Source organism: Prinia subflava, chromosome Z (assembly GCF_021018805.1).
Source record: "Prinia subflava isolate CZ2003 ecotype Zambia chromosome Z, Cam_Psub_1.2, whole genome shotgun sequence".
NCBI lineage: Eukaryota > Metazoa > Chordata > Aves > Passeriformes > Cisticolidae > Prinia > Prinia subflava.
The window spans coordinates 17,764,770-17,780,902 of record NC_086283.1 but is presented as its reverse complement, the minus strand read 5'-3'; the positions used below and the strand labels follow the sequence as shown (position 1 = coordinate 17,780,902).

Below are 16,133 nucleotides of genomic sequence, written 5' to 3'. Positions count from 1 at the left end.
TTTTCATGTTATTGCCTTGTTAATAAGCTTTTGCAACAACTAATCCTGAAGTATTCAGGCTCTCTGGCCTAGTACGGCCCTTGTGCTTTGTCTGGATTGTGGTGAACTTCCTATAGGGGGCCTTGGACATTTCTGGGGATGCTTGAGCACATTTAGGCTGGGGAGATTTAATACCTCAGGGAGGCTGGTACTGCACTAACCACAGATGTAAGCTTTGGTGGGTTTGCTTGTTTTGCCCTCCTAATCATAACACACTTCTGCACAGTGAAAACCCTTTTGCAAATTAATACATGTTCATCTCATCTTTACACGCCACCTCTCCAAGTGTTAGGAAGATCAATAAGAAGAATTCCAAAAGGAAAGCGAAGGAGGAGTTGGAAGGATTTGATTTGGCATTTACAAAAGAAATGATGAAAAGGAATTGTCTTAAGATTTTGTGGAGGTTTATACCAATCCTTATCTAAGGTTCAAGGCCTTTAGCAGCATCATTTCTGCTCTTAATGTATGCTTCGAAAATCCCAACCCATCTGGCACTGCCGTAAATGAAGCTTGACTTCAATGAGGATGGTGTTTTTCAATGTTCTTTAAAAAATCCTTTTAAAAAGATCTGAGATATCAGATGCAGTTTAATGTTTCAGTATAGCTGAGGGTTTCATTATTATCTTCTCTCATTTTTTATCATTTTCCGTCTGTTTTTCCTCTCATACATTCCTTCAGGACCTGGCCTCACCTGAGAGATGAGGAATTTAAATGAAAGTAGAACAAAAAAAATCAATTAATCCATTCTTTGTGGCAGAAGCCACCAGATGATGCTGTTACTCTTACAGCTTCTTAGCATGTGAGCAAGATTTCAGTTTTTGAAGGAATGTTGCATTGTTATTAGCTTAGTTTTACAGTAATCCTCTGAGAGAAGCTACCAGCAGAGTGTGTTTTCTGCTTTATTCTCTGTAGGATGCAGTTCTTAGGACAAATTACATTCCTTGGAGTTAAATGTGCAGTGCCAAACTGCAAAGTAGTGTGTTCCAGAAGGAGGAGGATCTCATGTGATGACTGCAGATACCACTGTTACGGGGTAAAAATAATAATTAAAAAAGAAAAAAAGAATAAAGAAAATGGGTTTCACTAAGGAGAAAGTCCACATTACTTCCTGTTTTATCAACAGATCAGTGCCAAACCCCCAAATTCTGTCACTAGAGAATATAGAAAGAAGAGAGACAAAATAGAAAAAGAAGAGAAAGTTGTCACAGATGGAACACACTGAAGAAGGAAAGGACACTCTTATCACCAAAGATGTACTGGGCCATGTCTGAGAGCCATCAGGAGAGCACTGTTTGCACCTCAAACCATCCCTGGACCTGCGCCTCTCCCTCTCTAACAGAGAGCTGGCCCTAGAGAGCTTCAAAGAATAGATCAAAAGTGTGAGCTGTACTATTTATCTCAATGGACCACAAGTGCTGAAAGCTAGAGATGAAAAATTTAACATCAGATTTGTCAAATATTTCACTGCTGATGGGACCATTTTAGCAAAAATGACCAATGGCAGTGCTTATCCATCAAATTGAAGGTTTAATATAAAAAATAAATAACATGGGAGATAGGGCTTCTAGTGGATGATGCATTTTAATTAAAACACTTGATTGTTTAAATGCAAATGAAGCCAACTCAGAAATGCCAGTGCATTGCATCAGCATGCTGGAAACCCCAGTGGCAGCCGAGGCTGGGCTCGCTCAGGTGTGGTGGTGGTAGTGAAGCAGAGGGAAAAGTTTCTCTGTCTCTGCAGAAGGTTTTGCCACCTGACTCTGCTTCTACCAGCAGGAGCAGCCCCACAAAAGAGAGCTCCTGCCCCAGCCAAGCTGTGCTTGGACACTGGTCTCAAGCTGGGCAGTTGTGCTGAAGGGCACATGTCAATGTTCAAGCAGTGCCAGAGCTGGGCAAGGTAAGATTGAACCAACCTAGAGACTGCCTTCCACAAAACTGAGATGATCTTTGCTCCGGGATTTCCAAGCTTGACCACCATTTAATGTAAAATAAGTTCTGTTTATGTTTTATAGATCTTACAAGGAAGAACAATTAGGCACACTCATAAACCAAGCGAGCCCGTTGCCGAGCTGGTGCAGCCAGGCTTTGCTAAGACAATTAAGCAATGGAATAAAGGCCACAACTGAAATGGACTCAGCAGATCAGTGAAATCTAATGGCGAAAATTAATACACTAGGAAATTAAATCAAAATTATGAAGCTGAGACTGAATTTGATGTGTTGGTCTTGGGCTGGGGATATTTACAGGGACTGTTTTCTTTGCAGTCTGAAGGATGTTTGTGTCCATCGGGTGTGAGGTTTGTGCTGGTTCTTCCCAAAAGAGACCCTCTGAAACAAAGGGTGATCCTGACCTGTTCCACTTAAGGAGGAGGTACAGCCACCACAGTGCTGTCAACAGCTCTGCTTCATTCTTTTCTACCTTAAATCTCCCTGTTGTAACAAGTTACTAGGTTGCTATTCTGATTTGCCCTTTCTAACGAAAAAATCTTTCCGTAGAAGTGACACAGATGACAGCCGAATCAAGCAATAACAGCTTTGGGGAAAAAAAATAATAAATCCAGAAAAATCTTCCTAATTACATGCAAGATTTACAGAGTTCAGTGTTTATTTTCAGGAACCTGTATGTAGTGCTGTTTCTCCATTATAGAGTGCAAGTATGCAAGTGTGTCTTTGAGATAAGGCAGTATCATCCTGGTATAATGGAAAGGAAATGAAAAGAACGAGTTCAAATGCTTTATATTTTGGGATCTTCACTTGTGCTGTTGACAGCAGCTGCAACAAAGATTCAGGTTGAAGACAACTTACAATTCATGTTGAACATCTCCGTGGCATTAGCACAGCCAGTGACAAGTCTTTTTCCTCTGTCCCTGTGGATTGTACAGCCACAGGAAGGAAAAGCTTTATGTCCAGAAGCTGTCCATGCTGCCTGGGAATGAATGTACTTCTTCTCACCAAGATCTTCACTTCTTTCAGAATCCAGCTCGTGGTGATTAGGACCAGACCTGGGGGATGATATTGCCCAGGGAAGCCTTGAGCCATGTGGTTAACAGGAGAAGGTTCACTGTCATGCAATATCTGCCAGTCTTATTGCAGGCTGCTTGTAAGAGAAGCAGAGATGTGGAGAGCAGGCTGTGGACAGTCATCCTTGTTTCCTGCCTTGATGAAAAATATTGAGTGGACAGTGCAGTAAAATACATTTAAAAATAAATTCTTTATGAATTTTTCCACATCAGGTGCTTCCTCACCCTACTTTGGTTACTGAATGCAGGTAAATTCCTATCCTGCCCCAGATGAAAATACTCCTTGTTTTTGTCCCATCAGGCTAAATTTTGCTCATAATTAGAGTTTTTCTAGGTTTAATTCAAGCTGATTGCAAGGAACCTTTTTTCTAAAGGAGCAGATTTTCCTTTGAGCACAGGCTGGACTACCCTTGGGTCCAGGGAACTGGGCTGCAAGATCTGGGCTGCCCCTGGGCTGGAGCAGAGCCCTGTGTGAAGGCACGTGGAGCACCTCCTGTTCTCCCCACATCCTCCATCAGCACCATGTGATTCCTCACAGGCCAGGGCTCACCATCCACCTTTACCCAGGAAACCCATGTCAGGTTACATCCCTGCCCACAGCTGGGGGTTGGAATTGGGTGATCTTTAAGGTCCTTCCAACCTAAACCACTCTGTGATCTGAGAGCTGGGACTTTGGCAGGAGGTGGGAGAGGGAAAGGAAAGGAGTTTTCTCACTGGTTGGGTTGGACATCCCCAAGCACGTGTAAATCCCGAAATCCATCTGTGCTACAGCTCAGCTCAGAGTATGCCAAAGGCTGCTGAGGGAACTTCTGTGAGCAAGTCTTCCCCAGCATGAGAGGTGGGCTGCAGAGCCAGGCCTTCTGTTTGGGCAAAACCCAACAACACCACTGAATTAAAGACATAATTGGGGTTTTGGCAAAATTGCAAGACAGCTGCCCAAGGTCATCTCCAGTGAAAGTAGCTGAGGAGGTTTACACGGAAGATGCTAATTGGATTTTCGTTTTCTCTTTAGAAAGGTTCAGAGCTATCGGATCTCACCCCAGTACAAGCTGCATGAATATGTCCAATGATATTGTGAGCTGATTATTGTTCATTCTTAACGGCTTTCCATCTCCGTAACAACGGTATTAGCATTAATATTGTGCCCAGGGCTCTGAATATGGATACTAATGGAACTCAATCAGCTCTTAAAGAACAAAGGATCTCTTTTACATGGCACTCTGTGACTGTCAGAGGATTGGATTAGCAGCTTGTCAATCCTCTGGTTCGTGGTGCTTTTTTAATGCGCTCTTGAATGCTTGGTTAGTATGTGGAATTAAATTATCTGAAAAATTAATACAAAACATTAGGCGAAAGCTATGTGCTATTCCCTCCTGACCTGATTATTCTAGATTATTTAACTAAGTAGCCAGCATACTCCCTAATTTGAGTGCTGAATTTCTACCACACAAAACGTTATCTTTTCTCATAAAAGAACCCCACGAAAAGAGCAAGCTCAATTGCCAATTACACTTCTTCCATGAAATCTCTTCTATCCCCTTCAGGATAGGTTTGGGTAAAAATATAATTGCAGTGGATAAGGAAGCTTAAGAAAAGATGTAAATGAAAAATGTTATGTGTTGGCATCTGATTGATCCATTTGAAAGAAAGAGAAGGAGAATTTGATGAGATGGTAAGGAGCTCATAGTTTGTTTCGAAGGAACCCAGCGTTTTTTTAACCTGTACAGGGTGCTGAGCTATAATTAAGAACGGCAAGTCAGTGAAAAATCTATTTAAACTCCTGACAGCTTCTCTGCATTAGCATTTTTGACATCTACATTCACTCTGGCAAATCACTAATGTGATTTTTTTTTCAAAATTATATTTTTATTAGCTTTCTGCATGTAATAACAAAATAAAAATGATGTTGCAGCCTGGACAGGTCTTTAACTCAAAAGCTCAGCATTTACATTGTGCTTAATTAGCTGCCTGATTATTTTTTTATCCTGAAAGAAGTTTTGTAAATATTTTTTCATCTATAAAGCATCTTTAAAGGGAAAACAACTGTTTGATACTGTTAGTTGGGGAAAGTATGGCAAACCCTGGATTATAAACACGGTGATTAACTGATGTCAAGATACTAATCTCGGGGGGGGGTTATTATTATTAATAATAAATAAAAACAATAATTTATTAAATTACTTTTATTATAATTTATTATTGTAATTATTAAAATTATTATTACTATGTTACCATTATTACTAGTATTATTATTATTTTGGGTGAACGTTGAATTATATAGGTCTTTCTCATTAATAATTTTCCTAAGGCAAGGGGAGAATCATGGTTCAAGCCTGATAACTGGTGTACAGGTATAATATTTTCAAACACATCAACAATCTTCCTCAAAGTGTGAAGAATTTGTGATAACATTTAAGTCAGATGCACTGTGAATGTGTTGGGTTTAATTTGATAGCAAAGAAATACCATCATTAATTAGAATGCTTTCAGATTAGTGTTTGTCTTGCATAATTCAACATTTGCCAAAGTTCAGGAAAGATATGCACTAAATAGAAATTATTACTTTGATAATGCTGCTACATTTCCTCTCCTTTTTTTTAATATGGCTTTTTAATTTGGGTAATGAGTATATATCACTAATCATTTTGAAAGCCTATTACCAACACCAACCAATTCGTCAACTTGAGTTAATAATTCACTTTATTAGACAAATTGGAACTGGACACAGCTGTGGAGGACTGAGAAAATAAATAATTTTTTTTAAGCCTCCTTAGCAGATAACCTATTTTCCTATGTGCATAAAATGCCCCCTGTTCTGTCAGGACTTGTTTCCCCACTGCTAGAACTCCATTGGTAGCCATTAAGCTCCTACTCGAGACAATTCCACTGCAGGGCATTTGGAAATTAAATGCTCAAGGAATTAGAAGAAGACGGTCTTCTCCCATACTTAATTTCCCCATGTATTATTAGTAGCTGCCTCTGCACTGCTAATGCCCTTCTCCCACTCTGTAAGCATGAGCTGGCAAGGTCATTTATTTTTTAACGTGTTTACTGGAAAAATGCAGTTGCATCTGAATGATTGTTTTGGGAAAAATAAAAATCTTGGGATGAGTCATAAGTGAAGAAAAAAAGGTCATTTGAGAAGATTTCAATAAGGGGAGAAATTGATAAAGAATATGGAAATGCATTCTAATTAGAATGAAAAGTTTGAAGACTGCACCCTGTAGTGAAATTAGTGTCTGCAGCAGACAATGCTCCTCATTAACAAATCGGGACCTCACTTTTATTACACTTAAACCAAGATTCTTCACTGTGTCCTGCCACTTAAAAACATGCATCAGTGACCACAACATTCACCCGTGGTTATCCTTAACCCTCTGCATTCGTGAGCAGAGAGAAACTCTGAAAGAAGCCCCAGTGGAATGAGGGATGCTACAGAGATGGAGTGCATTGTGCTGAAGCTGAATCTTCCTTTGAATGGTGGAAGAATAATAAGAACTCTGCCTACTGAATCATGCTAAACTGCAGCATTTATTTATTTTTAGTACAGTTTTATCTGGTGACAATGCAGTCATTATAGCCTTTTGTTGTTAAGGTGTGTGTATATTTCTATTTGAAAATCTTAGGATAAGAAAGGCATGAACAGTAAAGCTTTGAAAATGAACCCCATCCAAACAGTCACATCTCCAGTTCCCCCAAGTTCTGACATTTTTCATTACTGTGGGTTGCTCTATGGGAAGGAGAGGAATCAAAGAAAGAAATGAGCAAACACCCGGAGAAATTTAAATTAGAAGCCTTGTCTTTAATAAGATCTTGCTTTGACATTAATCCCTGTCTGCAGCTGAGGTATTGTTTGCCTTTGTTGGAGTCGTGGTCCCATTCTCCGGTTCAGCTCCTGCCTCCCGAGCTCCTCTTGCAGCGCTGGCTGTGAGTCAGCCCCAGCAGGGCCAGCACAGGCCCTGGAACAGCTTTCCCAGGCATTGCCCACAGCCCAGGTGAGCTGCGCTAAATATAGACCAAACCCCAGCGTGTTCCAGTCAGTGAAACATCTTCTCAGACCTCCCAGTGGAATATTCCACCAAAAAATCAACTATTTGCACAGTCGGTTTTAACAGGTTTCCTGCTTTCTGATGGAAACGAATTTCCCTGAAGTACGGTCGGTGGTGGTTTATTGCTGCCTACAGCCCACATGGTTAGAAAGCAGCTGGACCAGCCCCATCTGTCCTAGTGGCTGCCCGTGCCCACAGCTTGTCCAGCCATCCCTGCAGTGCTGCCAGCCCTGCTGTGCCAGGATCCAGGGGCTGCTGTGCCAGGAACCTCACCTGAGCTGCCCCAGCAGCTCCTTGTGCCACTCCAGCCACAGCAGCAGAGCTGGGTACCCAGGCTGATCCCTTAGAGACACCTGAGACCCCCTGCAGGACCTTGAGGGGCTGCAAGACAGCTGGAGAGGGACCTTGCCAAGGAGCTGGAGTGACAGGACAAGAGGAATTACCCCACTTTGGGGGTCATACAAGGGTTGACCCTCTTTAAACTGAAACTAGGGGTTTAGATTAGATATCAGGCAGAAATTCTTCCCTGTGAGGGTGATGAGGCTCTGGCACAGGTTGTCCAGAGAAGCTGTGGATGCCCAACCCCAAGAATTGTCCAAAGCCAGGCTGGACAAAGCTTTGAACAACCTGGTCAAGTACAAGTGTCCCCACCCTTGGCAGGGGCTTGGAGGAAGGTGATTTTTAGGGTGATCCAAGCCATCCTTGGCCTCTATGATTCAGCAGGGGATGATTTCCCCAAAGCACAGGCGTCTCAGCCCACCCACAGCTGGCAGTGAGCACGTCTGGAGCAGAGAGAAAGCCTGACTAGCATAGCAAGAGGAGGCTACTTTTATTTACTTCTTTAGTCTTGTGAAAGAAAAGGGGGGCAGGGTGTAGATAAAGGTAATAAACACCTCCAAGCTGTGGCAGGGCTTGAAATGATTCTGCTGTTTATGGTTTCTCCTGGCTACAAGTAATCCTGTGTCTGTTAAATGGCCAGCAGTGACTTCATACAGATAGGGCTAAGTCCCAGCACAGAGCCAGGGCCAGGGGCAGGAGGATGACAAAGAGGAGTGCACAGGTACAAGGCAGGCATCCCTCTGCAATTGTTCTGACTCCTCTGCTGCTTTATGGGCCTTGTTCTCTCTGTTTGAACACTCGTATTCCACTGGTGTCAGTGCCACAGCTTCAGGGAGCCCTCCTGGGAATGGGAGCAATTCAGACCCTCCAGACACAAAGAGTGAGGCTTTTCCTGCCATGGCAGAGCCTGCCTGCTCACACACACACACACAGCCCCCCTGCACCCCCCAGCCTCACAGCTCTCATTCTCCACTCCTCAACTTTCTTGCCGTGGGGTGCTGTGAACTCATTTGGGTAAGTTTGTGTTAAAAACACTAAATTTTGTTACTTGCTCTGTCCAGAGTTCACCTGGCTAAGGTGATCTTTGGGATCCCTGCTGCCAGAGGCTGGCAGAGCACAGCTGAGCAGGGGCCAGGGCTGTGCCTGTGCCGTGGGAACAGAGCTGGAGTGGGGATGCTGCAGAGCTGCAGCTAATTACAGTCAAAAATCATAACTTTAGACAACTCTAATGTTTGCAGCTGGAAAGACTTAAAAGCTATTTGCCTCTAATCTCCCTCTGACAATCAATGAATTGAACAGTAAATGTTATTAGACTAATTTACTGTTCATCAAGAGTAAGAAATGAATAGAATAATTTACTATTCATGCATCCAACTGTGTGACATGTGTACAGATCAGTTTGAAAGAAAAAGCAACATTAGGGTTCCAGTTCTCCTCCCATACCTTTTTTTAATTCCCATTTATCTCCATTCTCATCCTAAAGCTGCTCTAGCTTTGCCCCAGTGGTAGAATGACCACATCTGTTTGGATGCACATCTGTCTTGGTATGCAGAGCACTTTCCTTCTTGCCCAGCCATCTCAGGGTTTTCCACCGGGGAAAGCAGCCAAAAACTGTACAGCTCAAAGGGAAGCCCCTGCTAATTCACACCATTCCCTGTGAGAGGCATTTACTTCCAGGTTTCAGGTACCTCCCATGAGGATGGTACAGTTGTGCTGCATCTTGAGCACCTCATCTTTCTCCTGTGGCTACCCTGGTTGTTTGGGAGTTTGGAGCACACAAGGAGTAAATGGGATTAATTTTTCTTTCTGGGACAAAAGAGGAATGGTGTTAGGCATTAGAAAGATTGGAAAACCTGAATATTCTTAGAGAGTTTGGCAACATTCATCTGTGGAAAAACCCCATCTAACAGGTCTGCAGCCTCTCTAGTCAAATGGCCTGAATATTTTTGATATTAAAGACAGAGAATGACATCACTTTCTGGATGCCATAGACCTGAGCACAAGGAAAGCATACTGAAAACTGTGATCTAGAATGGCTGGAACTGAGGCTCTCAATGGGACTGGTGTTACCTCCTGATGTGGATGCCCTTCCAACCAGAGATTGTTTCTGGAGCCAAAACTCTGGGTTTCCTGGTGATGGTGTGGCAGCCCTGGTGACCTTACCTTCAAATCCAGCAGAAGAGTGATGCCCTTCTTATTGGTTCTCCTTGGCTAAATTCATTTTTTCTGCAAGTTGGACCAAACAGGAGCAGTTTTGTAGTTCAGAGGAAATAGCTGATAAGTGCACACAGACAACTTCTCACTTCAACTGTGTGGTTTATTCCACCACCCCAAGAGATCCCACAGTTCTTGTTTTGATAAACAAATGCCACCTACCATCTGCCATCTCCCATTGCCTCTGTCAGGAAGTGAGGGTTGGAGAACTCTTCAGGTGGAAGAATCTCAGCTGTCTCTGCACTTCAGCACTACCCTTTGGTGTAATTTTAAAGGTCTGTCCACAAGCTCTAAAGTGTTGGTGTTGAAAAGAAAATCTGACAAAACCAAAGACTCAACCTTGTAGATTTAGGATTGCTTTTGCTTTTAGAACTATCTGCAAAACCAACAACAAAGAAGAAAGTACAGTTTTATCTTTTTTTCCTGTTTATGAGCATATTTATCACAAAACTTGACAGTCAGACTTGTTTTTGTCCCACTCACACTCCAGCATCAGTAAAAGATCTCACCAGCCAAATGCCACGTCAAGTCTCTCATGAACCTCCTCCCTCAGAATATCTCCTCTCACACATGCAAAATGTGGGAAGGTCTCAGCAAGGACCCCGGCACAAAAACTTCCCTCCCAAGGAGCCAGCCATGACAATGAGCCCAGAGGCAGCAATGCTCCAGTGGAACCTGTCTGTCTGTCTGTCTTTTGAGGTGCTCATCACTGCCCACAAGGGCTCAGCAGTGGAGGGGGTGAGATCCTGATGGCACCACAGTTCCCACTCCCATCTCCAAGTGACAAGCTGAGGGGGATGCAGTGCTTCCCTGGAACATGCCACAAAGGTGTCAGGGTCATCTGGGGCCATGGATCTTGCAGGACTGTCCCCCGTGGAGACAAGACAGTGACAGCAGCCAGGTGAGAGCAGTTTGAGCTGGTGGCAGCACAGTCACTATGGGAGGGTCATTACTGTCCCAGCACTAGCACTGTGCCAAAGGCTGGCTGTGCTTGTGTAAACAGTTCATGGAGGAACACAGGGGTAATTATTAACTTGTGCTGGATGTGGATGTTTTCCTCAGCACCCAAGGAAAGGTTCTGCTGCCCTGTGGGAGCACAGCTCCTGCCCTGCAAGGCAGGAGAGCTGGGCTGTGCAGGGCAGAGCTGATGCTGGCTGAGCTGCAGCCAGCTCTGATGTCTGTGCTAGGCAATGTTTAAAAAATAGAATCAACGCATCAAATGATCTGTCATGTAAGTTTTCCGTGTCAAGGAAAATAGCCCAAGGCCTTTCTTCCCACATTTGCTGCTACAACAGCCAGACAACCTGGCCTCTGAATTTATTCTGGTCTTTAATCAGGCAAAAATCCCTGTGATCTCTGAGGTTGGGCTTCACGGTTTTGAAATAGATTATGCAGTTCACTCAAAGGAAGGCACTTACCCACTGTTCCTGAGGTCTGTGGTCACTGTGAGAGTCACACACGTTGTGCACAGCCTGCTGAAAACGTGGAGATGTTCTCATTTGTCCCAGTCCTATCTGTGCAATAAACATCCAGCGTGGCTGCTTCAGAGCCATTTCTTGTGTTCTGTTTCTTTCTGTATACATACAAGCAGATGCTCTCCAGCACCCAGATGACTCTGAGTGCTGCTTTCATCCTTGGCTAGTTTCTCTGTTAATTTTTTCCATGCTCCTTGTGCTGTGGTTTAACTTTTCCCTGACTGTGTTGCCCTAAGAACAAAACTGGTCCTCCACAGCTCAGCACAGCAAGGCTGCACAGGATGCAAGATCACTGCTACTCCTTATTGTTTTTGTTCCCCAGTTTAGGGCACAAAGAAAATTCCAATTGGCCAGAGTGAGATCCCAGAGAGGGATTTTCCCTCCATGCATTTACTGTGCTTGCCTTTCCTCCTTAATTAACTATTTCACAGGTATCTCAGGATATTGTGAGATGCAAGTTTTGCGTTTAGGAAGGAACAGAAACCTAGACGTGTGTTCAGCTGATGCAGGCTCTGCCACTGCCAGCTCCAGGTGGAGCAGGACCATCATGGTGCCCATGCAAGTCTCTGTTTCAGGTTCTGAGGACTCTGAGCAATTCAGAGCTCTAAAATGAACACACTTTAAGGAAAGAAAAAATGTAAAACAAGATATGAGCCAGGTTTCAAGAGTAAACTAAGCCTAGGTAGACTTTTAGGCCAACATGCAATTTGTCTGGCAGGCAATATAGTTTTCTTGTATATGTATTAAACCTCAGTAGTCAGTAGGGCTTTGTGCTTCCACTACCACTCTCTCCCGTGGTGCAACCCTGCTTGCTCTCACTGATGTGTGCTATTTCTGAATTAAAGCATAAGGTTTATCATCCCTGCTGTTCTACCCCGCAAGGAGGAGTTAAAAAAAGGTCGACTACTGTGTTCAGACAACATCAAATTACTGTAAAACAAGTGAGAAACTTCAGCAATATATAGGGAATCTCAGCATTTCTTTCAGGCTTTTGTTAGAGATGGGTTGCAAACTCTTGCATTCCTTATAGAAATGTTAGCCATCAACTCAGACATCCCTCTCAAACTGGTAAAAAGTGTGGATTTGCAAATGAAAATGTTTTGTACTTGGACATGCCCTGCTGCACCCCGGCATGCTTTGTGTGGGCTATCTAATGAAGAGTTTAGTGTTAAAAACCAGCTTCAGGCTGTTTTGACTTTGTTTGATAAAAATGATGACTGAAGATGTGCACAGCTACCTGAAGGATGTGTCACAGGCAGCTCTGGGCTGGGCTGTGAGAGGAACTGGGCACCTCCTCATCAGTCCCTTTAGTCTCCCCAAAGTGGGTGGGAGTTCCTCAGAACCCGACTATCCCCAAAGCAGCCTGCGTACACCACTGGGCACTGCTGCCTTGGTCTGCATCAGCCAAATGCTCAGGCAGCACTAGCCCAGTGCCAGCCCTTCCTTTGCCACAGAGGACACCCTTTATCCTTCCAAGCAGACAGCGAGGCACTCACTGGGTCTGTGTGTGCAGCCCAAATGCGTTGGAGGCTTGTGCATGAACAGGACACGGCCACTCAGAGATGCCCCTTGAGCATTTATGGCAGCAACAGTCTCATAACAGGTTTTGAGACAATGGAAAGATGGCAACAGCTCACGTCTGCCAGCAGCAGCTGAAGATCTCTTTGTTACAGGGCATTTTAAAAACTTTCCAGAGAATAGCATATTCCTAAAGCTTACAGACAATTGTTCTAGCCAATCACTAAGAGCACACGTACACCTGCTTCAAACAATGCTTGCTTGTATGCTTTTTCTATGCTTTTCTAATTGTACATAATATTCCATTATTAAGCTTAAAACCTTCTATTATCTTGCTAGGCATATTTTTCTGCAGTCTTAAGGTCTATCCTGGCCAAACTTAAAAACTTAAATTATAATTTCATGTCCTTATCGTACTATTGTAACTTTTCCTACTTTGAAGCTTTGCAGCTGCAGCTAATTCCAAATTCTTCTTCTCTTTCTGTTTCTGGGGCCTGCTTTCACAGCTTTCTGAAAACCTCCTTACCTTTCATATTTCCCATACCCAAACACACCTTTCCCTGTCAGGAGGTGTGCACCAGAGCAGTCCTGGTGTACAGCCAATGTTCGGCAGCACACCTGTGTGAAAAACAAGGTTCGCTTTCTTAGGAAAATTTATGAATTTAATAACAACATTATTATTATTATTATTAATAATCATCATCATCATCATCATCATCATCAGGAGACAGAATAAAGCAAAAAAGGTGTGGCATGGGGTCTGGTATTCAGCTAACAAAAAGGCTCACTCCTTAAAAGTACCAGCTTGTTGCATATTCATAAATTCACATGCATGATTAAAACATTCCTCTTGAGTCTGAATTTCTCCTTTCAGTTTCAACTCCCCCCCAACTATATTATCTTGTAGATCCATCTGCGAGAGGCTCCATTTTGTCTGATAGCATAGGTTCAATAAATTCTCCTCCTGAAGCTCTGGTCACGCAATCTTCCTCTGGATAAGATAATTCAGGAATGTGGGGGATTTTCTCCATCCTTCTGGTTTAGCTGGTTTAGATGTTACAAAAACAGTCTTTACTATAGTATCATGCTATAGCCTGAGAAATATACGTATATTCCTCACACTACTTATTTCTATGTTTCATTAATAGCAGAAGTAAAAAAAACTATATTAATACCGTAAAGGTTTTTTTTCTTTCTCAACATCATATGTATAGTATTCATTTTAATATTTGCAAAAAGCCAATAACATAATATGTGTACTTATAACACCTGCAACCCTGCAGCTCCCTTCCTGCTGGCTCTAATTGTTGCTCCTGCAGCTCCGGTGGGGCTGGCAGCAGCAGATGTAGCTGTGAAAAACGAGGTTCACTTTCTTGGTAAAATTTTTAAAGTTTAATGAAAAAGACAATAGGAGACAGAAATAAAGCAAAGGGATTTAAAAAAAAAGAAACTTTACAGCCAGGTGCTTGGCGTTCAGCCAAGAGCACACTTACTATCTTGGAAACACCCTTTAAATAGTTTTTCAGCCTGTTGCATATTCATAGACTATCATGCATTATCCAAACATTCCTTTGAGTTTAGATGTTCTTTTGCTTTGTTTTAACCTTTGACTTCATGCCATCCTGTAGATAAAATCAATATATTTTATTTCTCCTTGTGGTTCCATCCTGTTGTTTTTACCATTCCTGATAATGGAGAGTCAATAAATTCTTCCTTTGGGGTTCTGGTTTCTGTCACTATTATCTTCATCCAGATAGGGTAATCCACAAATGTGAGGAATCACCTAATTGCCTTCACTGTTCTCTGAGTTAGTTACATGAATAAAAGTATTTTAACATCACATAGTCTCCATTTTAATACTATGTTATGGCCTAAGATACATATTTATCACCCTACTATTTCTAAGTTTTGTTAACAGCAAAACTAAAAACTATATTCATACAGCAAAGTTATTCCAACATTATACATATAGCATTCATTTTAATATTTGTGAAAAGCCAATAATATAATGTGTATGTATAACACAGCCCACAGGCTCTGCCTCCTCCCTGAAGATGGAAAGGGTGATGGGGAGCTGGCATCCCACAGCCCAGGAGAGGTGGGAGGCACAATGTGGCTGGGAAGTTGGCATAGAAGTGAATGAAAGACGATGGGTTTGTGAGCAAAACGAGGTTCATTTCCTTGGTGAAATCTAAAAAGTTTAATAAAAAGATAATAGGAGACAGAGAACAAAGGGTTAAACAGCAAAGTGTTTGACATTCAACCAAGGGTACCCCCACTATCTTCAGAGACATTCTTTAAATAATTTTTATTATATTAGCCTGGTGCATATTCATAAACCATTATGCATATTCATATTTTTTACAAACTAGTTTACATATTCTAGGAACTATTTAGTATGGCCCCTCCTTGGGTCCACCTTTTTAAGAATGTGTTTCTTGCCTGTGGTTTTAGTCCATTCTCTTCACCACTTCTAGTTTGGGCCTTGGTCTATACTTCCCTTGGACAGCAGATGATGATTGTTGTCCTATCAGTTAGTAGGGTTTTCATCGTATGTGTACTGGATGTTATCCTGACCAAACAGACAGTTCACTCAAAAACTATACTAGCTATTACTACTACTATGCCTAAGTTTTGTTAATAGCAGAAATAAAAGCAAAGTTACTTTAACATCATACATATAGCATTCATCTTAATACCTGCAAAAACCAACAATATCATATGTATTTATAATTACCTGTAACAGCAGGTGAGCCGAGGAATGGCAGGAGGGCTGGGAGTGCAGCTCCTCATAACCTGAGCCTTCACCTAGCACAGTCCCCACAGCCACGTCTGTGCTGCCAGGAGGGACATCCCGAGGATGTCCCGACAGCTGGTACCCCACAGGTCAAAGCCAGTGGCCCCCGCCCCCAGCCACAGCCTGGTGGGACACGCAAAAGCCCTACAGTACTGACAAAGGAGCTCGTTTGATACCAATCACTTGTCAAACAACATGTAATTAAATAGCACAGAACCGTCTGCATGCCTTTTTGGATCTTTAAGCCATCTTTTTGTTTCCCCTGTTTGTGGCGCGCCTCTACAGCACTTCAAGGCTACTGCACGCTGCAGAGCAGCAGAGGAACAGAGTGATAATTGAACAATTAACAAGTGATGTCATAAAACAATGCACTTAAAATAAAATGCATAATTAAAATAAGTGAACCGAAATTAAAAAAAAAAAAAAAAAAAGATGTTACAACATACACAAATGTTGACAGTGGGTCTCATACAGGAACTGAAAAATGTAATTTAAAGGGAAAAAGATAGCACTACAGTGGTTAAATAAAATTGTGGCATGAGCTAGCAAACATCTCAGTGATTTGCCAAAAAATATAATAATGTTGCAAAAGAATTATTCTCAGAAGTTAACAAGTTTGGACCATAAAACAGTCCTTTGGTGGCTCCCTGTGTCATTACTTGCTACCAAGGCACTGCACTGAT

At 42.5% G+C, this 16,133-nt stretch overlaps 1 long non-coding RNA gene across 3 annotated transcripts in view; it reads right to left on the bottom strand.

Annotated features, from left to right (window-relative positions):
* Positions 1–13,386: 13,386 nt before the first annotated feature.
* LOC134564441 (uncharacterized) overlaps positions 13,387–16,133 on the bottom strand; it is a 95,641-nt gene continuing 92,894 nt past the window's right edge. For 2 of the 3 annotated variants that reach the window (XR_010083561.1, XR_010083560.1), the window contains one exon: positions 13,387–13,697. This is a non-coding gene — a long non-coding RNA (uncharacterized LOC134564441). The other variant, XR_010083562.1, reaches the window with a different exon arrangement.